Raw genomic sequence first — 27,803 nt, forward strand, 5'->3', positions numbered from 1 at the left:
TTAACTTGTAAACACCACATCTAAAAAAAAAGATGCCCGGTCTTAAAGTGGTTACATTTAAATTATATTATATAAATGATATTTATCGTTTATATAATAACAAATAAGTATATTTATCCTTTACAAAAGTATAAGGATATTTATTTTCAGCCGTGTAACTGTCATTTTCAAACCACCTCATTGAACTCAAAATAACTGTCACCTGTTTTAAAACGATCTCCTCATCCTGGTGTGTTAGCTTTGTGAATTGAGTCTCTAGCTTTCCCGTACTTTTCGATTCAAGAGCTCCATTGTACCATCTAACAGAAAGTCTTTGGCTCCAATCTGCTGCGATAAATCCCAGATCCTCATGGCCGCACCCACCCGCATCTGTTAGTCTTTACAGGATCCACATCATGTATGATAATGCGGCTTGTCATAGAGGAATTGCTTTGACTAGTAATGATGGTTCTCTGCCTTGCCTGGAGCCACCAGCCGTCCAAAGTCATTAGAGTGCATGAGTGACAACACTAGCCAGGGCTATTTTTAGAGATCATCCAGCATGCTGGAAAATATAAGCCGAGAGCTGCATCCAGACATGTAAATGCGCAGTTAACATGCAAAAAAATAAATAAATAAAAAGGCACTGCTTTGCCTGGCAATTAACTCTTGTGATTCCCCCTACCCATAGGTGTGTGCAGCCTATTGCATTAGGGTGTGCACCCCAAAGCTCAAACATGCGTGCGTGTGTGTATGTATGTATGTATGTATAATCAGGGCTCAAAATTTCAAGTCCTGAGCTACTAGCCAGTCCTCAAGGTATACTCACCACCAGTTGCCCCGCCCAACCTCTACCATGCCCCGCCCCCTAAACCCATCCCACCACCATATGCAGCCTGTGTCCCCCATGAGAAGCCTGTGTCCCCCATGTGCAGCCTGTGTCCCCCATGTGCAGCCTGTGTCCCCCATGTGCAGCCTGTGTCCCCATGTGCAGCCTGTGTGCCATGTGCAGTCCCATGTGCAGCCTGTGTCCCTCGGCACCCCCGGCACACCCCCTGCGCACGCCTATGCCCCTACTCTTCTGTATAATATGGCTGCATAGTATAAAGAGGGTGTTTAATTTCACTGTTACTTATGTCTGTTTGTTTGTTTGTTTTGTTTTTTTGGCAGCTTCTCTTTTTTTTTTTCTTTAAAACATCATTCACCATTTTTTTTAAGCTGACTCACTGAAAATTGGATTTAAAAAAAAAGCTACCATATTGTAAACTCTGTCACATTCCTCCCCAGGGTGCAGCAGCGAGGGATGCAGATTTTTTTTTAAAAGGTCAGAATTTCAATATCAGATGCTGTGAGTGGCATGTGTGGTGGACTGAGGTCATGAGTGGTTACATACACTGACAGTGTCCACACAATGGAGATGGCCAGCTTGGCACGGATCACAACCCAGACCGCAATCAGCTCAGCAGTGAAATGAAGGCAACAGGAGACATAAGGAGAGAGACGACGAGGACCAGATAGTGTGGCCCTATATAAATCCATTGCATGTACTCAGTAGAGAGGGTGCCTGCAAGATAGGAAATGAAACAAGCCCAAAGTCCGCTTCAGAAAACCATAGGTGCCACTCCAGGCTCCTTCATCTCAATCTGGCGGCTCACACTGTGGGTGTTGGCTAGGGTGAGCCCATCCCGGCTCAGTGCACTAAGTCCAGCAAAAAAGATGTCAGGAATGCCACTGTCAGGAAATGTTCCATCCGCTGATAAGATCTGTCTTTTGACGTGCAGTACTGATGTCCACCAGCAGGTGTCTCCTGGCAGTTTGGAACTGTCAGGAGAGCTTTTCCCTGCTCATGTTATGTCACCTTTGGGCTGCAGTACTGGCGTCCAACAGCGGATGGATCCTGGCAGTGTGGAGCAGACAGCACCTCCTACAATCAGGTGTCACTTGAGGCCAATCACAGGCCTATAAATACCCAGTAAGCACTCACATGATTGCCTTGTTTTTGTCCTTGAGACCTGACCTGTATCCTGATCCTGATCCTGATCCTGATCCCTGCATCCTGCATCCTGCATCCTGAACCTGTTGTACCTGATCCTGTCTATTCCTGCATCCCTGGAACCTTGTCCCACAACCTGATACCTTTCTCCTTGTCCCCCCATCTGCTGACCTCCTGTTTATGACCCTGGCCTGGCTTGACTATGATTCTGGTATCCCCTTTGTTATATATATACTGGTTGGTTGTCACTGTTCTTTGGTTCTCTCACTCTGGTATTGGTGGCGTACTCACATTATATGCATTTATCTTAATAAAATCACTTACTTTCCCCTACTTATGTTTGGTTTACTCCGTCGCAGTCACACAGTTATGATCACATCCGGTTTATGACAGCCACAGACCAACATGCCTAATGCCGCGTACACACGATCGCACATTCCGACAACAAAATCCATGGGATTTTTTCCGTCGCATGTTGGCTCAAACTTGTCTTGCATACACACAATCACACAATGTTGTCTGAATTTCCGAACGTCAAGAACGCGGTGACGTACAACACATAAGACTAGCCGAGAAAAATTAAGTTCAATAGCCAGTGCGGCTCTTCTGCTTGATTCCGAGCATGCGTGGAACTTTGTGCAACGGAATTGAGTACACACGATCGGAATTTACGCAAACGGATTTTGTTGTCAGAAAATTTGTGAACCAGATCTCAAATTTTGTTCGACGGAAATTCCGATGGAAAATGTCTGATGGAGCCTACACGCGGTCGGAATTTTCGTGGACAAGCTCCGATCGCACATTTGCCCTGTGATCGGGAGCAGAGATCAGTGACGTGTCACACACAGCCACACCCCCCCCCCCACAGTTAGAAACACGCCCCAGGACACGCTTAGCACCTACACTGCCCCCCTAGTGTCATTAACACAGGAATCAGTGCATTTGTATAGCACTGATTGCTGTATAAATGACAATGGTCCTAAAAATTTCCGATGTGCCCGCCATAATGTCGCAGTCACGATAAAAATCACTGATCGCCACCATAAAAAAAAATATATATATATATATTTATATATATGTATGTGTGTGTGTGTGTATATATATATTAATAAAATTTTTATAAAACTATCCCCTATTTTGTAAACGCTATAACCAATCTATAATGGCTTTTTGCGATTTTAATTTTTTTTTTTTTTACCAAAAATATGTAGAAGAATATGTATTGGCCTAAACTGAGGAAAATATTTTTTTTTTTATTAATTTTTGGGGGATATTTATTATAGCAAAAAGTAAAAAAAATGCGTTTTATTTTTTTTAAATTTACGATTTTTTTTGCTTATAGCGCAAAAAAACCCCCCAAAAAAACGCAGAGGCATGGGCGTCCGCAGGTAGGGGCAAGGGGGGTCAAGTGCCCCCCCCCCCCCTGGAATCAGGGATCAGATCTTAAATTCAGCACAGTTGCATCGCTATTAGGGTGGGGGCAGCCCGCATCCGGGTGCCATCCACCAGTGGGGTAACACCATCAAGATGCTGTCAAGCCCCCCATCAGTGTAGTGTGACTTCGGGCTCTTTTCCTTGCTCAGTCCAGCAGAGTACTCAGTGTCACTGTGACAGGAGAAAGGCATGCTGCGGGCTATCAAATGTTTCCCCCACTTGCCCCCCCCCCCTTTCTCCTGTCAGGGACAAGAGACGGCGGCTCTCACCAGGTTCCCCGCCCAGCTTCCTGCCCGAGAGACACACTGCCCAGTGCCACCAGAGAGAGAAACGCTGCCCAGTGCCACCAGAGAGAAAAAATGAGCCACTACCAGGGTACAGACATGCTACACTACTGACCAGAGTCGCCCCAGGGGAACCCAGAGTGAGCGATCATCCAGCCGGAGGGATCACTGCTGTAGTTTTGCTGGGTCTGGTAAGAGGGACTGTTGGCCATTATCCATTACTTATCCTAGGGATTGTACTATGTCTGCAGTCTCTGACCATGATAATGTGATCATGACATTGTCGAAAAGGGGCGGTGCATGGGTGACCCTAAAATGATTCCCCCCCTGAAAAAAGTTCTGCGGACGCCCATGCGCAGAGGTGATCAATTACCACCAAAAGAAAGCTCTATTTGTGGGAAAAAAAAGAACGTCAATTTTGTTTGGGAGCCACATCGCATGACCGCGCAATTGTCAGTTACAGCGACGCAGTGCCGAATCGCAAAAAGTGCTCTAATCAGGAAGCGGGTAAATCCTTCCGGGGCTGAAGTGGTTAAAGCATGTTATACAGCACAGTGCTTGTGCTGTGTCATTTGGCCCCTCCCCCCGTATCATCTGAAATACCTGGCTGATCGTGCCTGGCTATACCCTCCTCCCTGCAAACTGACCACGATAATCATGGCTGCCGAGCCCTGACACCATGGTCAGTTTGCGTGATTCTGTCATCCGCAGCCTGCTATCTGTCTCCTGTGTCCTTCTCCCCCTCCCCCCCTCCCCCCTCCTCGCTCTGCCTGTTTATGCTTGTACCAGGGCCTGCCACCCCACCCCCGCTACTGATGCTCTCATAACATCTATTAAATACCCCCATCCGCTCTGTACTATTATTATAATTGTCCCTGTGCCTGTGTTCTGTAAAAAATCTGCCCGATTGTACCTATATGAGCGTGGCTCCCGGCGCTTCGCTGATTGTTGGCTCGCTTTCTCCTCTCTCCCCCTCCTCCCCGGCTGACATCAGCGGGAGGGTTCGAGCCCCACCCACTGAAGCTGTGAGCTGGAGAGAGAAGAAAGGAGTGGAATCAGCTGAGCGCTCAGAGCGGAGCTTATATCGGTACAATCATGCAGATTTAATACAGAACACAGGCACAGGGACAATTATTACAATGGTACAGAGCGGATGGGAGTATTTAATAGAAGTGAGTTACCAAAGTCCATGTTAAAGAGCCGGCAGACGTGATGGCATCAGCAGCTTAGGCTCCCCCAACGCATCTCATTGCAGAGGGCTTTATCAGGAGCAAGGACCCTTGGCCCCTGATGATGTCCTCTGCAAGAAAATGCATTGGTGGAGCCTAAGCTGCTGACACCATCAGCAGACTTTGGGATTGTTTATTTTACTATCTGGTGAGTGCCCTCTATGCTGAATAAATGCAGTGGTTTTATACAGAGCTACACTATTTGGTGGGCTTCGTCTCTCTCCTTATGTTTCCTGCTGCCCTCATTTCATTGCTGAGCTGAATATGGTCTGGGTTGTGATCCGTGCCAAGCTGGCCATCTCTATCTTGTGGACACTTTCAGTATATGCAAGCACACATGACCGCAGTTGGCAAGGGTCATGTATTTTTTGGTATGAGGCTCTTGGTGCACTGGAGTTGGCATGTGTGGAGTATTAAAAGAATGTACTTTTCACTGGACACATGTGTATTAGACTTTTATAATGCTTTTTACTGGACACATGCTTAATGGAATTCCATTTCTCATGATTGCATATTTGTTCTACTGCCTTTTGTATTATTCACTGTGGTGTTTATTTGAGATCACAAGTTGTTTGTTTTTAGGTCGAAAATCTAAAGGGGAAGCTGAACACAGATTTGTTTTCCCATTAGATTCGTTACCTTGTACTTAGATACAACTGAGCGCAATCTCCTTAACCCTTTTTTTATTCATTTAAGGTCTGTTTTATATTTTCACTGAGTACAGAGTTTCACAATATTTGATTTTCGAGCATATTGTCATCACACTCCTGCCCAGTCAGATTGGGATGTGGTGTGTGGCAGATCTGTGTAAATCTCAGGAACGAATGGACAGAAATACAAACCCTTTGCAGTGCTCATATACACTCACCGGCCACTTCATTAGGTACACCCGTTCAATTGCTTGGTAACACAAATTGCTAATCAGCCAATCACATGGCAGCAACTCAATGTATTTAGGCATCTAGACGTGGTGAGGGTGACTTGCTGAAGTTCAAACCGAGCATCCGAATGGGGAAGGGGATTTAAGGAACTCTAAAAGTTGCATGGTTGTTGGTGCCAGACAGGCTGTTCTGAGTAGTTAAAGATCTGATCTACTGGGATTTTCATGCAAATCATCTCTTGGGTTTACAGAGAATGGTCAGAAAAAGAGAAAATATCCAGTGAGCAGCTGATGTGTCGAGGAAATTGTTAATGTCGGAGGAGAATGGGCAGATTGGTTCAAGATGATAAATAGGCAACAGTAACTCAAATAACCACTCATTACACCCAAGGTTTGCAGAATACCATCTCTGAATGCACAACACATTGAACCTTGAAGCAGATGGGCTACAGCAGCAGAAGACTACACTGGGTGCCACTCCTGTCTGCTAAGAACAGAAAACTGAGGTGACGATTCGCACAGGATCACCAAAATTGGATAATAGAAGATTGAAAAAACGTTGCCTGGTCTGATGAGTCTGGATTTCAGCTGCGACATTCAGATGACCGGGTCAGAATTTGGTGTAAACAGCATGAAATCATGGATCCACCCTGCCTTGTATCACCGGTTCAGGCTGGTGGTGTAATGGCGTGGGGGAGATTTTCTTGGCACACTTTGGGCCCCTTCAGTAAAAATTGAGCATCGTTTAATCACCACGGCCTACCTGAGTATTGTTGGTGACCATGTCCATCCCTTTATGACTACAGTGTCCCCATCTTCCGATGGCTCCTTCCAGCAGGATAATGCACCATGTCACAAAGCACCAATCATCTCACCACTGGACAATGAGGTCACCGTACTCCAATGGCCTCCACACTTACCAGATCTCATCCAATGGCCTCCACACTCACCAGATCTCATCCAATGGCCTCCACACTCACCAGATCTCATCCAATGGCCTCCACACTCACCAGATCTCATCCAATGGCCTCCACACTCACCAGATCTCATCCAATGGCCTCCACACTCACCAGATCTCATCCAATGGCCTCCACACTCACCAGATCTCATCCAATAGCCTCCACACTCACCAGATCTCATCCAATAGCCTCCACACTCACCAGATCTCATCCAATGGCCTCCACACTCACCAGATCTCAATCCAATAGAGAACCTTTGGGATGTGGTTGAATGGAAGATTCCCATCATGCATGTGCAACCAACTAATCTGCAGAAACGTTGTGATGCTTTAATGTCACTATGGAGCAAAATCTCGGAGGAATGTTTCCAACACCTTGTTGTATCTATACCACAAAGAATGATGGCAAAAGGGGGTCCAAACCAGTAGTAGCAAGGTGTACCTAATAAAGTGTCTCGTGAGTGTATTTCATATGTATTGTGTAGCTGTTTGCTTGTAGTTAAGCTTTAAAAAGTTATTTTCTTTCCGGTTTTCCTTTTCTGGTGAAAGTTGGACCCTTCCAAGAAAATCATGTTTCTGATAGCTAATAAAGGGAATTATTTAATGGAGAAATGATTCATATCTTACAAATAAGGCATCTCATTCCCATCTGTGTCCTTACTGAAGATACAAAGTGTCTGCCAGGCTCATTCAGTAATACAAAGAGCGATTGTATAATACAGAAACGTTTGGTAATTAACAGATCAGACATCATTGGCCTGGTTCTAATATAACTGAGCAGACTGAAATATGACTGCTCACTACAGGTCAATGTACTTTGCATATCATCATTCATTTAAACGGAGACCGTAAAAGGAAATTTTAGGGAGCTTTATTTCCTTTTATTATATAGAATTTGTAAACAGAAAGGGAAATACAATCACCCATTGGGCTACAGTTATCATTTAATACCTTTAACCACTTCAGCCCCAGAAGATTTTATTCCCTTCCTGACCAGAGCACTTTTTGCGATTCGGCACTGCGTCATTTTAGCTGACAATTGCGCAGTCGTGCGACGTTGCACCCAAACAAAATTGACGTCCTTTTTTTCCCACAAATAGAGCTTTATTTTGGTGGTATTTGATCACCCCTGCGGTTTTAATTTTTTTGTGCTATAAACAAAAAATGAGTGACAGTTTTGAAAAAAAAAACATTAATTTTTACTTTTTGCTAAAATAAATACCCCCAAAAATATATTTAAAAAAAAAAAAAATGTTTTCCTCAGTTTAGGCCGATACGTATTCTTATAGATATTTTTGGTAAAAAAAAAAAAAAATCGCAATAAGCATATATTGATTGGTTTGCGCAAAAATTAGAGTGTCTACAAAATAGAGGATAAATTCATGCCATTTTTATGATTCATTTTTTTTATTAGTAATTCTGCCGATCCGCTTTTTTTTTTTATCGTGACTGCGATATTATGGCGGACACATCGGACAATTTTGACACTATTTTGGAACCATTGTCACTTACATAGCAATTAGTGCCATAAAAATGCACTAATTACTGTGCAAATGACACTGGCAGGAAAGGGGTTAACACTAGGGGGCGATTAAGGGATTAAGTGTGTCCTAGGGAGTGATTATAACTGTGGTCGGGGGGGGGGGGGGGGATGGGCTACCACTGACATGACAGCGATCACTGCTCCTGATGACAGGGAGCAGTAGATCTTTGCCATGTCACTAGGCAGAACGGGGAAATGCCTTGTTTACATACACGTGACACGATCGCGGGACACCGGCGTAAAACAAGTCCGTGGGACCCGCGGGCACAGTCATGCTGTACGCAGCCCACAGATTAAAGGGGAGGTACAGGTACGCCCATTTGCCCACCGCTGCCATTGTGCCGACGTATATCGGCGTGCGGCGGTCGGCAAATGGTTAAAGCGGAGTACCGCCCCCCCCCCCCCCCCAAAAAAAAAAAATTAAAAGCCAGCAGCTACACATACTGCAGCTCCTGGCTTTTAATAATAGGACACTTACCTGTCTGGAGTCCAGCAATTCAAAGACTTTAAGAGTATAGCCTCAAATAAGTAAAATTAAACAAATGTACCATCATCCATAGATAAATTCGAGAATGTTTTTTTTTTTAGGTTATGGGGGCAATAAGGCAGCTGTACATGCTATCCTTTCATACCAAACCAGAACCCGAAAAAAAAAATGAGAAATTGGTGTTGGACTATACCGGTACTTTATATATATAAAGGTAAGAAAAAGATTGGGAATAAAAATTTAATACAAGTTTAATGAATAGCAAGAAGTAGCAAAATACAGAATATGACACTTAAAATGTTAATACACCCCAGATTCATATGTACAGCTACTCATAATAGAGTTCAATTCTGGTGGCGTAGATGGAGGGTTCCTCTACTAGTTTCGCGGATTGTCCGCTTCTTCAGGAGGGAGTCTATATAATAAGTAAATAATACAAAATTCATAGCAATTAACAATTAATATTAATTATATAGGTACAATATTATAAATTCAATGAAAGTAACAATTAGGATAAGGGGAATAAAAGGAAGTTTCACTCACCCAGAAATTCAAGGAAAAAAGGAAGGGAGATAAAAACAAAATGTGAAAACAAAATCTCCATTTCTCCACATTTTGTTTTTATCTTCCTTCCTCTTTTTTCCTTGAATTTCTGGGTGAGTGAAACTTCCTTCTATTCCCCTTATCCTAATTGTTACTTTCATTGAATTTATAATATTGTACCTATATAATTAATATTAATTGTTAATTGCTATGAATTTTGTATTATTTATTATATAGACTCCCTCCTGAAGAAGCGGACAATCCACGAAACTAGTAGAGGAACCCTCCATCTACGCCACCAGAATTTAACTCTATTATGAGTAACTGTACATATGAATCTGGGGTGTATTAACATTTTAAGTGTCATATTCTGTATTTTGCTACTTCTTGCTATTCATTAAACTTGGATTAAATTTTTATTCCCAATCTTTTTCTTACCTTTATATATAAAGTACCGGTATAGTCCAACACCAATTTCTCTTTTTTTTTTTTTCGGGTTCTGGTTTGGTATGAAAGGATAGCATGCCTTATTACCCCCATAACCTAAAAAAAAAACATTCTGGAGTCCAGCAATGTCGGCAACGCAGCTGATGTTTCCATCAGCTGTCGGGTGCTCCCGCCGCCATTGCCAGTAGGGGAACCCGGTAGTGTGACCTTACAGCTTTACGCTGGGAACCCTACTGCGCATGCACGAGGCCCTAATGGCCCGGCGACAGGGGGAGGAGGAGGAGGGAGTCCCACGGTGACGTCACGGGCCCCAGAAGTGGGAACAGGATACCTGTCAAAGACAATTGTGGCACCGGAGGGGGAGAGGAGACAAACGAGTCGAAGTTCCACTTTTGGGTGGAACTCCGTTTTAGGACAAGGGTGTGTGGGGTTGAATTAGGGGGAGCATCATAAGACATACGGTTACCTTTTAAATTGAAATACCTAAAGATCTACAAAAACAGATTTCCAACATGTTACAATATACAACGATAGCTTCATTTTTGAAAAACAAAATGTATTCCTTTTATCATTAGAAAGAATGTCATCCTCGGAATCCAGTCCAGTGACCCTGCCTAGCCTAAGAGAATGAAGGTGGGAGCATTTAAGAGTTAAGTGTTAAAGGTCAGTTTAGGGAGGTTTGGCTAGGTTTAGGGTTACAGTAAAGTGACACTAAACTCTGGTAAAAAACAAGAAATTCTATTTCTTAACCTAGAAAAATACCTTCTATTGTTCTCAGCCTCCTCCAAATCTCTACATTCCCTTTTTCTGCCGCTGTGACCTCACTTCCTGTTATGCCTCGTACACACCGTCGGATTTTCCGATTGAAAATGTTTGATGGGAGCTTTTGTGTTGGAAATTCCCACCATGTGTGTAGGCTCCATCGGACATTTTCCATCGGAATTTCCGTCACACAAAATTTGAGATCCGGGTCTCAAATTTTCCAACGCCAAAATCCATTGTCGGAAATTCCGATCGTGTGTACACAATGCCGATGCACAAAGTGCCACGCATGCTCGGAATCGAGCAGAGGAGCCACACTGGCTTTTAAACTTCATTGCGTTCTTGACATTCGGAATTTCCGACCAACTTTGTACGACCGTGTGTATGCAAGACAAGTTTGAGCCAACATCCGTCGGAAAAAATCCCATGGATTTTGTTGTCGGAATGTCCGATCGTGTGTACGCAGCATTAGGGAGTTGCTGCGTTGGTTCTCTATGGTCTGACTGAATGTAGGAACATATCTACTTTGCTCGCTCCTTAGATGGACTATGGGATTTGTAGTGTGCATTAGTGATGGACGAACTTCCGACGGGACGTTTCGCGAACGCAAAATGCGAACGGACCCAAACGTTCGCGAAACCGAACGTTCGCCGCGGGCCCCATTGACTTCAATGGGAGGCGAACTTTGCAAACCTTCATGTCGAATTTGCGGCCACGTGGTAATTATTAGGGGGTAAAACGTAGTCCCACCATCTGGACAATGACATAATACATGTATGAGGTGAATTTGGGATCGATAACTACAAGCATTTTTATTTTATTTGGGAAATTGTTCTAACAATTCAGGACTATGGAGCTAATGAAGGCAATGGAGGAGAGGGAAGGTCAGGGACCAGGGTAGGCAAAGAAGAGGGTGCAGGAGATGATCACCAGCAGCGTGACATACCGGAATGACACATGCACCGTGATAGAGGCATCTGACAGCAGCACCGTAATACAGAGCACTGACAGCAGCACCGTGACATACAGCGCTGACAGCAGCACCGTGACATACAGCGCTGACAGCAGCACCGTGACATACAGCGCTGACAGCAGCACCGTGACATACAGCGCTGACAGCAGCACCGTGACATACAGCGCTGACAGCAGCACCGTGACATACAGCGCTGACAGCAGCACCGTGACATACAGCGCTGACAGCAGCACCGTGACATACAGCGCTGACAGCAGCACCGTGACATACAGCGCTGACAGCAGCACCGTGACATACAGCGCTGACAGCAGCACCGTGACATACAGCGCTGACAGCAGCACCGTGACATACAGCGCTGACAGCAGCACCGTGACATACAGCACTGACAGCAGCACCGTAAGCAGCCCCAGGAGGAAGTCAGCACAGCACAGGGATGGTGTGATCCCCTCATAATAAGAACCCCCAGGAGGAAGTCAGCACAGCACAGGGATAGTGTGATCCCTTCATAATAAGAACCCCCAGGAGGAAGTCAGCACAGCACAGGGATATCATAAGCAGCCCCAGTAGAAATATGACACCGCTCAACCTCTTCAAAGAGGAGGGTAGGGGCATATAGTACGGTGTGCTTTTTTGGGTCAAGGAAGTGAGCCAAATGAATTAAGAAGGTCTGTGTGCTTGATTAAAAAAATAGTTTATAGACATATACATGGTCTACTGGTCACATGTGTTGAATTCCTCCGAGATCCATGCCTCATTCATTTTTAGAAATGTGAGGTAGTTAACACTGTGGTGAGCTAGGCGAGTACGCTTATCGGTCACAATCCCCCCTGCTGCGCTGAACGTCCTTTCGGACAGGACACTGGATGAGGGGCAAGCCAACAGTTCGATTGCAAATTGGGCAAGCTCTGGCCAGAGGTCAAGCCTGCCCACCCAGTAGTCTAGGGGTTCATCACTCCTCAGAGCGTCCACATCGGCCGTTAACCCAATGTAGTCGGACACCTGACGGTCTAGGCGTTCCCTGATGCTGGATCCGGATGACACCTGTCGATGGGTCGGCTGAAAGAATGACCTCATATCCGAAGTCACCAACACATCTTCAAACCGGCCTCTTCTTGCAGGCGCTGTTGGATTGGTACCCGCAAATCCTTCTCTGGGAGTGGGAATTGCTCCTCTGCCAGCGCACGCAAAAGCAGAATGCAGCATTTCTCGAAGCAAGGCCTGGAAGTGCTGCATTCTGACAGCCCTCTGCGACGGCGGTAACATTTCCGCCATTTTGTGTTTGTACCGGGGGTCTAAGTACGTTGCCACCCAGTACTGGTCCTTGACCCTCATGCTTTTTATACGGGGGTCCCTATTAAAACACTGGAGCATGAAGGCCCCCATTTGCACTAAAGTGGAAGCGGTGTGGTGGCCTGGCTCCTGCTCATCATCCAGGATAATGTCGTCCTCTTCATTCTCCTCTCCCCATCCTCGCACAACAGGGATCCCAGAAAGGTTTAAAGCATGCTCTTCTTGCTCCTGCTCATCCGCCCCGGCACCATCCTCCTCTGACTCCTCATCAGACTCCTGTTGTTGACTTGTCTCAGATAGAGTAGCCCCCCCTGGGAATTCATCCAGCATTGCGACTTCCTCATCTTCCCGCTCCTGCTCCTCCACAGCCTGATCAATGACACGACGCAATGCACGCTCCAGAAAGAAGGCATAAGGTACCATGTCACTGATGGCGCCATGGCTGCGACTGACCAGTTTGGTGATCTCCTCAAATGGCCGCAGAAGTCTGCATGTGTCGCGCATGAGCAGCCACTGGCGCGGTGAAAAAAAACCCAGCTCCCCAGAACCGTTTCTTTCGCAGAGTTCATACAGGTAGACGTTAACTGCACGTTTCTGCTGGAGCAGCCTATCAAGCATATAGAAGGTTGAGTTCCATCGCGTCGGGCAATCGCAAATAAGACGTCTGACCGGCAGATGGTGTCGCCGCTGAATGTCAGCAAGGCGAGCCATGGCCGTGTAAGATCTTCTGAAATGGGCCGAGATTTTCCTTGCCTGCCGCAAGATGTCCTGGACCCCAGGGTATTTGACAAGGAATCGCTGCACGACCAAGTTTAAGACGTGTGCCATGCACGGCACGTGCGTGATTTTGCCCTGTTTCAATGCGCTAAGCAGATTGGCACCGTTGTCACACACCACTTTACCAACTGTCAAATTGAGCGGTGTTAGCCACTCATCTGCCTGTGAACGCAAAGCTGAAAGGAGTGCCGGGCCAGTGTGGCTCTTTGCTTCCAGGCACAACAGACGCAGCACGGCATGGCAACGTCTCACCTGGCATGTGGAATAGGTTCTGGGGAGCTTGGGCGGTGCAGTGGAAGAGACGCTAGCAGCGGAAAAGGAGGAGGCAGCTGAGGAGGAGAGGGAGGAGGATGGAGTAGGAGGAGGAGAAGAAGAGTCAGGCCTGCATGCAATCCGTGGCGGTAAAACCAAATCTACACGGGTGCCACGGGTTACATGCTTGACGGCCGTCAGAAGGTTCACCCAGTGGGCAGTAAAACTGATATACCTTCCCTGCCCGTGTTTGCTAGACCACGTGTCTGTGGTCAGATGTATCTTGGCACCGACACTGTGTGCCAGAGATACATTCACTTGCCGCTGAACATGGCCATATAGCTCTGGGATGCCCTTCTCTGAGAAATACTTCCTTCCTGGGACCTTCCATTGTGGTGTTCCAATGGCCACAAATTTGCGAAAGGCCTCCGAGTCCACCAGTTTATATGGCAGTAGTTGGCGGGCTATGAGTTCTGACAAGCCAGCCGCCAACCGTTGGGCAAGAGGGTTATCCGGCGTCATCATTTTTTTACGCTCAAACATTAGGCCCACGGAAGCCTGCCTTTTTGCAGAAAAATGTGAGCTTGGCGTGATGGAAGGTGGAGTGGAGGACAATTGTGAGGAGAGAGGAGAAGGAGAAGTAGAAGACGAGGCTGGACGGTGAGAGCCTGCAGTGTGGCTTTGTGTGTTCCGTTGCTCCCACTGGGCTCGGTGATGGCTGCTCATGTGCCTTCTTAAGGCGGTCGTCCCTAGGTGAGTATTGGGCTTACCGCGACTAACGCGTTGACTGCAAAGATTGCAGATGGCAACGCTATTGTCAGCAGCGGACACGTTAAAAAAAGCCCACACTGCGGAGCCATGTGCCGGTGTCCTGGGAGCGCCAGATGTGACCGTACATGGTCGATGACTCGCTCCTGATACATTTGCAGTCTGCTTTGTCCCTGCTGTGCAATGTAAGTCATTGCTGCTTCTCCTCCCTATCTGCTGGTCCATATCTCCCTCTGAACTCCCCTCCTCTTCCTCTCTTGTGGGCACCCACGTGACATCACTAGACACGTCATCATCAACGTCACCTTCCCCACCGCTATAAGTAGAGATCTCGGAGTAGGCAGCAACACCGGGGACCAACCTCCTCCTTGGGCTGATCTGGGTACTGGCGTCAGACTGCTGAGTAGCGCTTGTTGCTACCTCCTCTTCCTGATCCAATACCAAGAGTGGCTGCGCATCAGAAATGTCCTCTTGATATGGATCGGAAAATAATTCCAGTGACTCAAGCGGAAGGTATGTGGTGGTGGTGGTGGTGGTCGTGTTGTTGGTGGTAGTGTCTTTGGGGGTGCACATAGCAGAGAGTGAAGAAGAGGGTGCAGATCGAGAGGATGAGGAGGGTGCAGAAGAGTAAGGCTGAGCGAGCCACTCAACCAAGTCTGGTGCATCCTTTAAAGTAATTGAACGCACCTTCTGCAACTTCCCACTTTGGCTCAAGCCTGTTGCTCCTGCCCTACCCCTACCACCCCTGCGGAAGGGCCTGCCTCTTCCTCTGCCTGTCATTTTTTAAATGACCCTGTGACAAAACTCTTAGTCCCTATACCGATGAAGGACTGCTGCAGTATAGGGCAGCGGTCAGCAGTGGTGCACGTCAACCCTATCTATTGTGGACCGATAGCGGTCCTTACAGAACAGCAGACTGTACCGCACTCAAGCCTATGTACCGTAGCACCCTATACCAAGTTACCAGTCCTTATAAGAACTTTTGTGGACCAAGCAGGTTGTGTATTAGTGTTTAGCAGACTGTACGTCAGTCCCTATACCGCTGAAGGACTGCTGCAGTATAGGGCAGCGGTCAGCAGTGGTGCACGTCAACCCTATCTATTGTGGACCGATAGCGGTCCTTACAGAACAGCAGACTGTACCGCACTCAAGCCTATGTACCGTAGCACCCTATACCAAGTTACCAGTCCTTATAAGAACTTTTGTGGAACAAGCAGGTTGTGTGTTAGTGATTAGCAGACTGTACGTCAGTCCCTATACCGCTGAAGGACTGCTGCAGTATAGGTGAGCGGTCAGCAGTGGTGCACGTCAACCCTATCTATTGTGGACCTATAGCGGTCCTTACAGAACAGCAGACTGTACCGCACTCAAGCCTATGTACCGTAGCACCCTATACCAAGTTACCAGTCCTTATAAGAACTTTTGTGGAACAAGCAGGTTGTGTGTTAGTGATTAGCAGACTGTACGTCAGTCCCTATACCGCTGAAGGACTGCTGCAGTATAGGTGAGCGGTCAGCAGTGGTGCACGTCAACCCTATCTATTGTGGACCGATAGCGGTCCTTACAGAACAGCAGACTGTACCGCACTCAAGCCTATGTACCGTAGCACCCTATACCAAGTTACCAGTCCTTATAAGAACTTTTGTGGACCAAGCAGGTTGTGTATTAGTGTTTAGCAGACTGTACGTCAGTCCCTATACCGCTGAAGGACTGCTGCAGTATAGGGCAGCGGTCAGCAGTGGTGCACGTCAACCCTATCTATTGTGGACCGATAGCGGTCCTTACAGAACAGCAGACTGTACCGCACTCAAGCCTATGTACCGTAGCACCCTATACCAAGTTACCAGTCCTTATAAGAACTTTTGTGGAACAAGCAGGTTGTGTGTTAGTGATTAGCAGACTGTACGTCAGTCCCTATACCGCTGAAGGACTGCTGCAGTATAGGGCAGCGGTCAGCAGTGGTGCACGTCAACCCTATCTATTGTGGACCGATAGCGGTCCTTACAGAACAGCAGACTGTACCGCACTCAAGCCTATGTACCGTAGCACCCTATACCAAGTTACCAGTCCTTATAAGAACTTTTGTGGACCAAGCAGGTTGTGTATTAGTGTTTAGCAGACTGTACGTCAGTCCCTATACCGCTGAAGGACTGCTGCAGTATAGGGCAGCGGTCAGCAGTGGTGCACGTCAACCCTATCTATTGTGGACCGATAGCGGTCCTTACAGAACAGCAGACTGTACCGCACTCAAGCCTATGTACCGTAGCACCCTATACCAAGTTACCAGTCCTTATAAGAACTTTTGTGGAACAAGCAGGTTGTGTGTTAGTGATTAGCAGACTGTACGTCAGTCCCTATACCGCTGAAGGACTGCTGCAGTATAGGTGAGCGGTCAGCAGTGGTGCACGTCAACCCTATCTATTGTGGACCTATAGCGGTCCTTACAGAACAGCAGACTGTACCGCACTCAAGCCTATGTACCGTAGCACCCTATACCAAGTTACCAGTCCTTATAAGAACTTTTGTGGACCAAGCAGGTTGTGTATTAGTGTTTAGCAGACTGTACGTCAGTCCCTATACCGCTGAAGGACTGCTGCAGTATAGGGCAGCGGTCAGCAGTGGTGCACGTCAACCCTATCTATTGTGGACCGATAGCGGTCCTTACAGAACAGCAGACTGTACCGCACTCAAGCCTATGTACCGTAGCACCCTATACCAAGTTACCAGTCCTTATAAGAACTTTTGTGGAACAAGCAGGTTGTGTGTTAGTGATTAGCAGACTGTACGTCAGTCCCTATACCGCTGAAGGACTGCTGCAGTATAGGGCAGCGGTCAGCAGTGGTGCACGTCAACCCTATCTATTGTGGACCGATAGCGGTCCTTACAGAACAGCAGACTGTACCGCACTCAAGCCTATGTACCGTAGCACCCTATACCAAGTTACCAGTCCTTATAAGAACTTTTGTGGACCAAGCAGGTTGTGTATTAGTGTTTAGCAGACTGTACGTCAGTCCCTATACCGCTGAAGGACTGCTGCAGTATAGGGCAGCGGTCAGCAGTGGTGCACGTCAACCCTATCTATTGTGGACCGATAGCGGTCCTTACAGAACAGCAGACTGTACCGCACTCAAGCCTATGTACCGTAGCACCCTATACCAAGTTACCAGTCCTTATAAGAACTTTTGTGGAACAAGCAGGTTGTGTGTTAGTGATTAGCAGACTGTACGTCAGTCCCTATACCGCTGAAGGACTGCTGCAGTATAGGTGAGCGGTCAGCAGTGGTGCACGTCAACCCTATCTATTGTGGACCGATAGCGGTCCTTACAGAACAGCAGACTGTACCGCACTCAAGCCTATGTACCGTAGCACCCTATACCAAGTTACCAGTCCTTATAAGAACTTTTGTGGAACAAGTGAGTTGTGAATGTTTAGCAGACTGCAGCAGAAGGGCAGCAGTCAAGTATAATATCCTTTCTATATTTGGAAGAAAGAATATTATACATGTACAAGCCTATTACTGTACCACTGATACCAGTCCTGAAAAGAACCTTTGTGGAACTAATAATAACAGCAAGTCTTTAAAATTACCCTCACTGCCTGACAACACTGCTTCCTTCCTGTCCCTATACAAATTGGCAAAAAAAGAGAACGATTAGTGGTTACTGGAACAGCTCTTTTGTGGACCTTGATAGTAACAGCTAATGATGATGATGATGATGATGATGATGAAAGACTAATCTGGCTGTCCCTGTAGCATACACCGTCCTTTCCCTTTCTCTAAACTAACAAAAGACACTCAGGCTGCTGCAAGAATCAGCAGCACAGCAAACCTATCAACACCTAACACCTATACCAGTCCTGAAAAGAACTTTTGTGTACCAAATAGCTAGTGGTTTATCTCTCCCTACTCCACACAGGAACCTGTCCCTATCGTAACAGAAGAAAGAATGTAAAATGGCCACCGGATCGGGTGTATTTATAGGTTAGGGGGAATGTACAAGTGTCCATGTGCTGTCATGTCTCAATTGGCTGTCCTGTATCACATGATAAACGTGTCACCAAAGGTTAAAGTTCTTGTATACATTAAACACGTAAGTCCGCCGCGGCGAACGACGGAAAAAGGCGTTCGAACGTGCGGACCGCGAATGTCGGAAATTCGCCGCGAAACGACCGCCGGGCGAACCGTTCGGCCATCACTAGTGTGCATATATGACATCAACTGATTTCCCCATCCCCCCCAAACACCAGCCCAACAACATTATGGACCCAGATCTCAGAACACACTTAAAGTGTTACTAAACCCACAACAGTAAAATCAGTCTGTATATGCAGTAAAATATGCTTGTCATACTCAATGTGGAACCTAAGGGGTTAATCCTTTGTATTGTGATCCTGTCTTCTCTGATCCTCCCCTTCTTCCTCTGTTCCCAATCCATCTCCTGACAGTACAGAGATCTTGGAGTCACTCTGCACATGCTCAGTTTGGTGTGTGTTGCTAGAGAGGTTTTTTTTTTTCTCCTGGGAGGGTACATGTGATCAGCACAGGGCCAATCAGCAATGTCCAGACAGAGGGTCAGAGGTCATACAGCCTCATAGGACAGTCATAGGAGAATGAAAACTCCTCCTACAAACTTTAACCAGACACTGATAGAAGTCACATGACTGCTATATACTGCTGATGAGAAAAGGTACTTAGCAGTTTATATTTACTAAAATAATTGAATTTCTATGTTCTGTGTAGTGTGGGAAGACCAGATATAATGAATGCAGGGTCTTGGGTTTAGTTACACTTTAAAGTGGATGTAAAATTCATGAAATTTGGCACATTTATCTCTAGTGTTTTCTTATCTCTCTTCAAAGCACTAAGTCCCATGGCTTTCTCCTGCCCTGTTCTTCTCCGTTCTTCAGCATGATAACTTCTGACAAAGTTCTCTGTCAACTGAGAGAAAACCAGCCTGAAATTTGTGCCCTGGAAGCTTGCTATAAATAGATTAACAGAGAGCTTGTCTTGTCACAGCACAGCTCTGCACATTCCTACCTTCCTCTGCCAATGAGGAGAGGGGGGGGCGCCTTTCCTCCAATCAGCTGTCTTGGCTGTATGCCAAGAATCCACTCCCAGTGCTGAACAGTTAGAGAAAATCTCCATGTGCGCTTTCTAAATAATATAGCAAGTTAAAGACAGCAGATATAGATGTAAAACTTATGTAGGGAGATTTGTTTCATCTCTGTGTATCATCTGAGGCTGGTCACTTCACTGGGTATATGTGAGGGTTTACATCCACTTTACCTATGCCCAGTCTCCATTTTGTTTTCCCACTTTCTGGACGGGTGTGCCAAAATCAGGCCAACTTTATGGGTTGGTCCCATTCAGTCTTTCCCTCTAAATATGCAGGGGGGGGGGTGGGTGCCCATTACACCTTCTTTATGGGTTGGTCCCTCCTAGAGCCCACTTCTAAGTATGTCACCCACTTACAGCCGTGATCTCTGCAGTTAATGGTTTTTTAAAATCACTTCACATGTGCGCAGGGCCGTCTTTAATATTGATTGGGCCGTGGGCAAAAATTTTCTTGGGCCCCCCCCCCCATGCAATTTCACTCTACACCTGCTCTGAGACATACAATAAATAGCAGCTAGACTTAAAATCAATTTACTGTATCAGATCAGGCAGCAGTTGCGATTGGTTGCCAGCAGTTACAGCATATCATTACTGCTTACTGACTAGTTGCTAGAGGTTACAGCACATCATCTCCTAACAGCAGGGGAGCATGATATACATATGAATGTCGCCTTTATTTACATATCAATGCCGCCGGCCGCAACTATTTACTTAGCATTGTCGGCACTATTTACATATGAATGTTGTTTATTTACATGTAAACACAGGGTCTGCAGGTGAGTTGTCTGCACACAACAATAGGGAAGAGCTGGGCAGCAATAGTACCAGCACTTCACACTGAGATTTTGGGACACAGCACATGACTAAAACTTCAAGGGACAAGGGAATTTAAACCTGAATAGTTGGCAAGTATGAGGCAACTGTTTTGGGCCCCACAACAATGACAGGGCCCAGGGCAGCTGCCCCTTTTGCCCTGCCTTAAAGACGGCCCTGCATGTGCGGTATCTCAAATAAGGTCCCCAGGATGTCCCCAGGAAGTTTTGCCCGGTGGATGGCTGAAGGAATCGGGCAAAGGAGAGCAGGATACAGCAGGATCAGCACAGAGCTCTCTCCTCGGACGTCCTGTCATGACCATAGATGGTCCCAGGTTGGTGCTGTGATCGCGGGACATGGCCCTGGACACAATATTGGTTGGATAGAAGGCCAAGATGCGGGACAGTTGCCATGTATGGGAATGTAGGGGACAAAACTGGAGATACCCAATGGGTACATTTTATCCCCTTAGTACCTTTTCATCTCTGGAGTGTGCAGTCGATGAACCCATCCATAGTTAGGTTCTAATTCAGGGGGAAAAAAAAAGGTGGAATCCTAGAAGACGTAAACAGAATATTAGTTGTAAAGAATACATGACCCACTTCCTCAGATTCACCGAGCCGGAAATTTTCAGGAGGGTCCTCGAGCATCATAATGGTGAGTTCAGTGTTATTACTGTAAAAGCTTTTACACAGCGAGTCCTACAAAACTCTTCTCGCTGCCGAGCCGTTACCAAGCAACATATTCATTGAAGAGGAAGAAAACCTGACAGTCTGGGAGCTCTAAATAGGTTCAGACGGCGGTAGAGATCCTGGGTGATCCCTGGGTGATGGGAGCTATTACAGGAGAGTCACTCATCCATCTCAATGGTGCTGTCCTCACTTGTCACCTACAAAGCAGAGCTTGTTGACGGACAGTTACTGGAAACCCAACCAACATTGAATTTATTAGAAGCATTACAAGGTAATCCTGGAGCTTAACCACTTAAGCCCCGGACCAATTTGCAGCCAAAGGACCAGGACCCTTTTTGCGATTCGGCACTGCGTCGCTTTAACTGACAATTGCGCGGTCGTGCGACGTGGCTCCCAAACAAAATTGGCGTCCTTTTTTTCCCACAAATAGAGCTTTCTTTTGGTGGTATTTGATCACCTCTGCGGTTTTTAATTTTTTGCGCTATAAACAAAAATAGAGCGACAATTTTGAAAAAAATTCAATATTTTTTACTTTTTGCTATAATAAATATCCCCAAAAAATATATATAAAAAACATTTTTTTTCCTCAGTTTAGGCTGATACGTATTCTTCTACATATTTTTGGTAAAAAAAATCGCAATTAGCGATTATTGATTGGTTTGGTTTGTGCAAAAGTTATAGCGTTTACCAAATAGGGGATAGTTTTATAGCATTTTTATTAATAGTTTTTTTTTTTTACTAATAATGGCGGCGATCAGCGATTTTTATTGTGACTGCGACATTATGGCGGACACATCGACATTTTTGACACATTTTTGGGACCATTGTCATTTATACAGCAATCAGTGCTATTTAAATGCACTGATAACTGTGTAAATGACACTGGCAGTGAAGGAGTTAATCACTAGGGGGCAGTGTAGGGGTTATGTGTGACGTTATGTGTTTTTTTTTATTGTAGGGGGGCGTGGCCTGGCATGTGACGTCACTGATCGTCTTTCCCTATAAAAAGAAAACACGATCTGTAACAGCCACACTAGGAATCACAGTTTATACAGACCTCTCCTCGTTCTTCAGCTCTGTGACCCGATCGCAGGACACCAGCTGCGATCGGGTCTGCTGGTCCCGCGGCCAAGGTCACGGAGCTCAGGACCGGGTCGGGAGCGCGCCGCTGTCACACTCCCGACCCATGGCTGGGCACTTAAAGGGCCACGTACAGGAACGTGATTGTGCCCAGCCGTGCATATCTGCGGACGTATATCGGCGTGAGGCAGTCCTTAAGTGGTTAAAGGAGACAAACCTAAAAACCCACTCTAGGCAGTTAAAAAAAAAAAAAATACCCTTGCAGCCTTTCCCCCCCACACTGCAAGGGTAGAATTCTTATTAGGTCTACAGCAGGGTCTCCAAACTTTCTAAACAGGGGGCCAGCTTACTGTCCTTGAGAATTTGGGGGGGGGGGGCAGACTGTGGCCTTTGGGAGTAGAAAAGGTCCCCATCTTTGGTGTCAGTGGGAGGCATTGTACCCCATTGTTGGTGTCAGTGGGAGGCATTGTACCCCATCATTGGTGTCATTGGGCCAAATTGCTAGTGTCATTGGGAGGAATTGCCCCATCGTTGGTGTCGTTGTGAGGAATTGTTCCCAATCCCCGGTCTCAGTGAGGGGGGATATGCCCCATTGTTGGTATCAGTGGATGAAATAGTGCCCCAAAGGCCAGTTAACAGCAAGAAAAGGGCTGAATCTGCCCCCCCCCCCCCCAGGCTGCAGTTTGGACACCACTGTACTAAAGGTAGAGGAATAAACTGGCATAGATGGCGAGAGCCTGCCAGAGCATGGAATAAGGTAAGTATTACAGTGTTTCTTAACTCCAGTCTTCAAGGCGCCCCAACAGGCCATGATTTAGATGGTTGTGGTAAACTGATCAAATCACCTGTGCAAAATAATGGAAAGCCTGAAAACATGACCTGTTGGGGGGTGCCTTAAGGACTGCAGTTGAGAAACACTGATCTATGCAACTGGTTTGGCCGGTGGCCACATATCAATGTCGTCAAGTACGATGCAGAACCAATGGTCATGCATTGTACAAAAGGACAGCAAGAGCTCACCCACATCAGTGCCGCTGTTCTGTAGGATAGTGCCCGCTATCGGGAAATGCCCCGGGATGTACTGCATGTGCGTCGTACGGAACAGCACAACAGCTGTTTTTACGATCAGCTGTTGTGATGGCAAGACGGCACCTGCGCACAATAACCGACAGAAGAAATGTTTCTGTCAGATTGTGCCTTGCGCTGCCGATGCATGTTCATGTGGGTGAGGGCCGGATTTGTACATGTTGGGGGGCGTATTGTAAAATTATGGGCAGTGCTGCAAAGATGGGGGCGGATTTTTAAATGATGCTTCATGTCGGTGAGGGGCAGATTTGTACATGTTGGGTGTGGATTTTTAAAAGATGGGCACTCCCCACAAGCGTCCAGGAAAAATAACAGAATAAAATTTGTTTTGCAGCACTGGCCAGCTTTGCAAAATCCGCCCCCATCTTTGCAGCACTGCCAATCATTAAAAAATGTACAAATCCGCCCCTCACCCACATGAACATGCCTTGCCAGCGCCATGCACAATCTGAAATATTTCTTCCGTCGGCTATTGTGCGCAGGCGCCGTCTCGCCGTCACAACAGCTTATTGTAAAATCAGCTGTTGTGCTGTTCCGTACGGCGCATGCGCAGCACATCCCGGGCACTATCCGCTAGGACGCCACTATCAGTGCAGCCTCATCAGTGGGGTCCCCATCAGTGCCCATTAGTGCAGCCTATCAGTGACCATCAATGCCCATCAGTGCAGTCTCATCAGTACCCATTAGTGAAGGAGAAAAATGACCTGTTTCCATAATTTTAGAAAGCTCTATTTGTGTGAAAAAAAAATGATAAAAATGTAGCTCGGGTACAGTTTTGCATGAATGCACAATTGTCACTCAAAGTGCAACAAAGCTGAAAGCTGAAAATTGGCCTGGGCAGGAGGGGGGTAAAAGCGGCCAGTAGACAAATGGTTAAGTAATGCTTACAGGTCTTGTCTGTCCCCCGGTCTGTGACTGGACAGTGAAAGCAGAAGCAGCACACTGATGAGATTGTCTCCCTTTCCCTGCTCTCTCCTTCATAACCATGCCAGTGTCACAGACAGGGGTCCATAACAACAAGGAGAGAGACAGTCCAGGAGATACATCCAGGAGATACAGGGGTCTTCTTGAGGTTGCATGGAGACACAGGTGTCTGGCACAGCGTGCTGTGAGGCCGCTGGAGGTCCCAGGGTACTCTGCAGTCACAGGTGATACAGGAGTGCATGTGGAACACAGAGTCACTGGGGGCACAGGAGCCCTGGGATCACTGGAGTGCTGGGGTCACTAGAGACACTGGAGTGCATAGGGGTCACAGAGTCATGGGACGCACAAGAGTGCTGAGGTCACTGGAGACACTGAGGTCATTGGAGTGCATGGGCATCCAGAGAACTTTTTTTCAGGGGGGGGGGGGCATCATTTTAGGGTCACCCATGCGCTGCCCCTTTTCAACAATGTCATTATCACATTGTCATGGTCAGAGACTGCAGGCTTAGTAAAGTCCCTAGGAGAAGCAATGGATAATGACCGACAGGCCCTATTACCAGACCCAGCAAAACTACAGAAGCGATCCCTCTGGCTGGACGATCGCTCACTCTGGATTCCCCGGGGACGGTTCTGTTCAGTAGTGTAGCATGTCTGTACCCTGGCAGTGGCTCAGTTTTTCACTCTCTGGTGGTGCTGGGTAGTGTGGCTGTCTCTCTGGCACTGGGTAGTGTGGCTGTCTCTCTGGTGGTGCTGGGTAGTGTGGCTGACTCTCTGGCACTGGGTAGTATGGCTGTCTCTCTGGCGGTGCTGGGTAGCGTGGCTCTCTCTGGTGATGCTGGGTAGTGTGGCTCCCTGGTGGCACTGGGTAGTGTGGCGCTCTCTCTGGTGACACTGGGCAGCATGGCACTCTCTGGCTTCTGCCCAGCACACGCCTCTTTGTTTGTCCTGTAGCACTCACTCCCTCAGCTTTTTTCCCAGGCTGCAGTCTCTCAATCTCTCTCTTGATCGAGCCGTAGCCTCCTCCCTGTGGAAAACTGGGCCGCCAATCTTCAGGACTACATGTCCCATGATGCTCTCCTCTCCTAGTCTCCTTTTATTGGCCCTCAGTTATGGCCAATAGGGAAGGAACAGAGCAGGTAGGAAGCTGGGCGGGGGAACCTGGTGAGAGCCGCCGACTCTTTTCCATGACAGGAGAAGGGAAGGGGGGGGCGGGGGGCGGGGGGCGAGTGGGGGAAGCCTCTGACAGCCCGCAGCTCGCCTTTCTCCTGACACAGCGCTGCTGAGTTCTCTGCTGGACTGAGCAGGGAGAAGAGCCCGAAGTCACACTACACTGATGGGGGGGGGGGGGGGCTTGACAGCACCTTGATGTGTCACTCCACTGGCTGGCCGCACCCCCATAGTGACACCACTGTGCTGAATGTCATTAGAGTGTACAGGGGTCATTAGAGTCACTAGAGGCACATAAGTGCTGGGGTCACCGGAGACACTGGAGTCACCAGAATCCACATGGGTCACACAGTCACTGGAGTGCACAGGGTCAAAGAGTCACTGGAGATTCATACAGTGCCTTGCGAAAGTATTCGGCCCCCTTGAACTTTTCAACCTTTTGCCACATTTCAGGCTTCAAACATAAAGATATAAAATTTTTATTTTTTGTGAAGAAACAAGTGGGACACAATTGTGAAGTGAAACGAAATCTATTGGATTTTTGAAACTTTTTTAACTAATAAGTGAAAAGTGGGGTGTGCAAAATTATTCGGCCCCCTTGCGTTAATACTTTGTAGAGCCACCTTTTGTTGCGATTACAGCTGCAAGTCGCTTGGGGTATGTCTCTATCAGTTTTGCACATCGAGAGACTGAAATTCTTGCCCATTCTTCCTTGCAAAACAGCTCGAGCTCAGTGAGGTTGGATGGAGAGCGTTTGTGAACAGCAGTTTTCAGCTCTTTCCACAGATTCTCGATTGGATTCAGGTCTGGACTTTGACTTGGCCATTCTAACACCTGGATACGTTTATTTGTGAACCATTCCTTTGTAGATTTTGCTGTATGTTTGGGATCATTGTCTTGTTGGAAGATAAATCTCCGTCCCAGTTTCAGGTCTTTTGCAGACTCCAACAGGTTTTCATCCAGAATGGTCCTGTATTTGGCTGCATCCATCTTCCCCTCAATTTTAACCATCTTCCCTGTCCCTGCTGAAGAAAAGCAGGCCCAAACCATGATGCTGCCACCACCATGTTTGACAGTGGGGATGGTGTGTTGAGGGTGATGAGCTGTGTTGCTTTTACGCCAAACATATCGTTTTGCATTGTGGGCATAAAGTTGGATTTTGGTTTCATCTGACCAGAGCACCTTCTTCCACATGTTTGGTGTGTCTCCCAGGTGGCTTGTGGCAAACTTTAGACGAGACTTTTTATGGATATCTTTGAGAAATGGCTTTCTTCTTGCCACTCTTCCATAAAGGCCAGATTTGTGCAGTGTACGACTGATTGTTGTCCTATGGACAGACTCTCCCACCTCAGCTGTAGTTCTCTGCAGTACATCCAGAGTGATCATGGGCCTCTTGGCTGCATCTCTGATCAGTCTTCTCCTTGTCTGAGCTGAAAGTTTAGAGGGACGGCCAGGTCTTGGTAGATTTGCAGTGGTCTGATACTCCTTCCATTTCAAAATGATCGCTTGCACAGTGCTCCTTGGGATGTTTAAAGCTTGGGAAATCCTTTTTGTATCCAAATCCGGCTTTAAACTTCTCCACAACAGTATTACGGACCTGCCTGGTGTGTTCCTTGGTCTTCATAATTTCAACAGAACCCTGAGACTATCACAGAGCAGGTGCATTTATACAGAGACTTGATTACACACAGGTGGATTCTATTTATCACCATCAGTCATTTAGGACAACATTGGATCATTCAGAGATCCTCGCTGAACTTCTGGAGTGAGTTTGCTGAACTGAAAGTAAAGGGGCCGAATAATTTTGCACGCCCCACTTTTCAGTTTTTTATTTGCTAAAAAAGTTTAAAATATCCAACAGATTTCGTTCCACTTCACAATTGTGTCCCACTTGTTGGTGATTCTTCACAAAAAATTTAAATTTTATATCTTTATGGTTAAAGCCTGAAATGTGGCAAAAGGTTGAAAAGTTCAAGGGGGCCGAATACTTTCGCAAGGCACTGTATGTGCTGGGGTCACTGGAGACACTTGGAGGTGTCACAGAGTCACAGGAACCCTGGGGTCACCGGAGACACTTGGAGGTGTCACAGAGTCACAGGAACCCTGGGGTCACTGGAGACACTTGGGTCATTGGAGTGCACAGGGATCACAGAGTCACTGAAGATACATGTGCACTGGGGTCACTGGAGACACTAGGGTCACTAGCATGTAGTGGGGTCACAAAGTCACTAAAGTTGACTAAAGGTCATTTCAGGCGTACTTTGAGGGTTAAAGGCACCCCCCTATCAGCTGCAACGTGCCGCTTAAACAGCAGTAAAGTGCTGCT

At 46.8% G+C, this 27,803-nt stretch overlaps 1 protein-coding gene across 1 annotated transcript in view; it reads left to right on the forward strand.

The window, feature by feature from the left end:
- The window catches only part of SYT13 (synaptotagmin 13), a 73,580-nt gene that overhangs the window by 8,172 nt on the left and 37,605 nt on the right, over positions 1–27,803 (forward strand). The window lies entirely within an intron of this gene.

Source organism: Lithobates pipiens, unplaced genomic scaffold (genome assembly GCF_037356315.1).
Source record: "Lithobates pipiens isolate NorthernLeopardFrog02 unplaced genomic scaffold, aLitPip1_a1.2 Scaffold_10, whole genome shotgun sequence".
Taxonomy (NCBI): domain Eukaryota; kingdom Metazoa; phylum Chordata; class Amphibia; order Anura; family Ranidae; genus Lithobates; species Lithobates pipiens.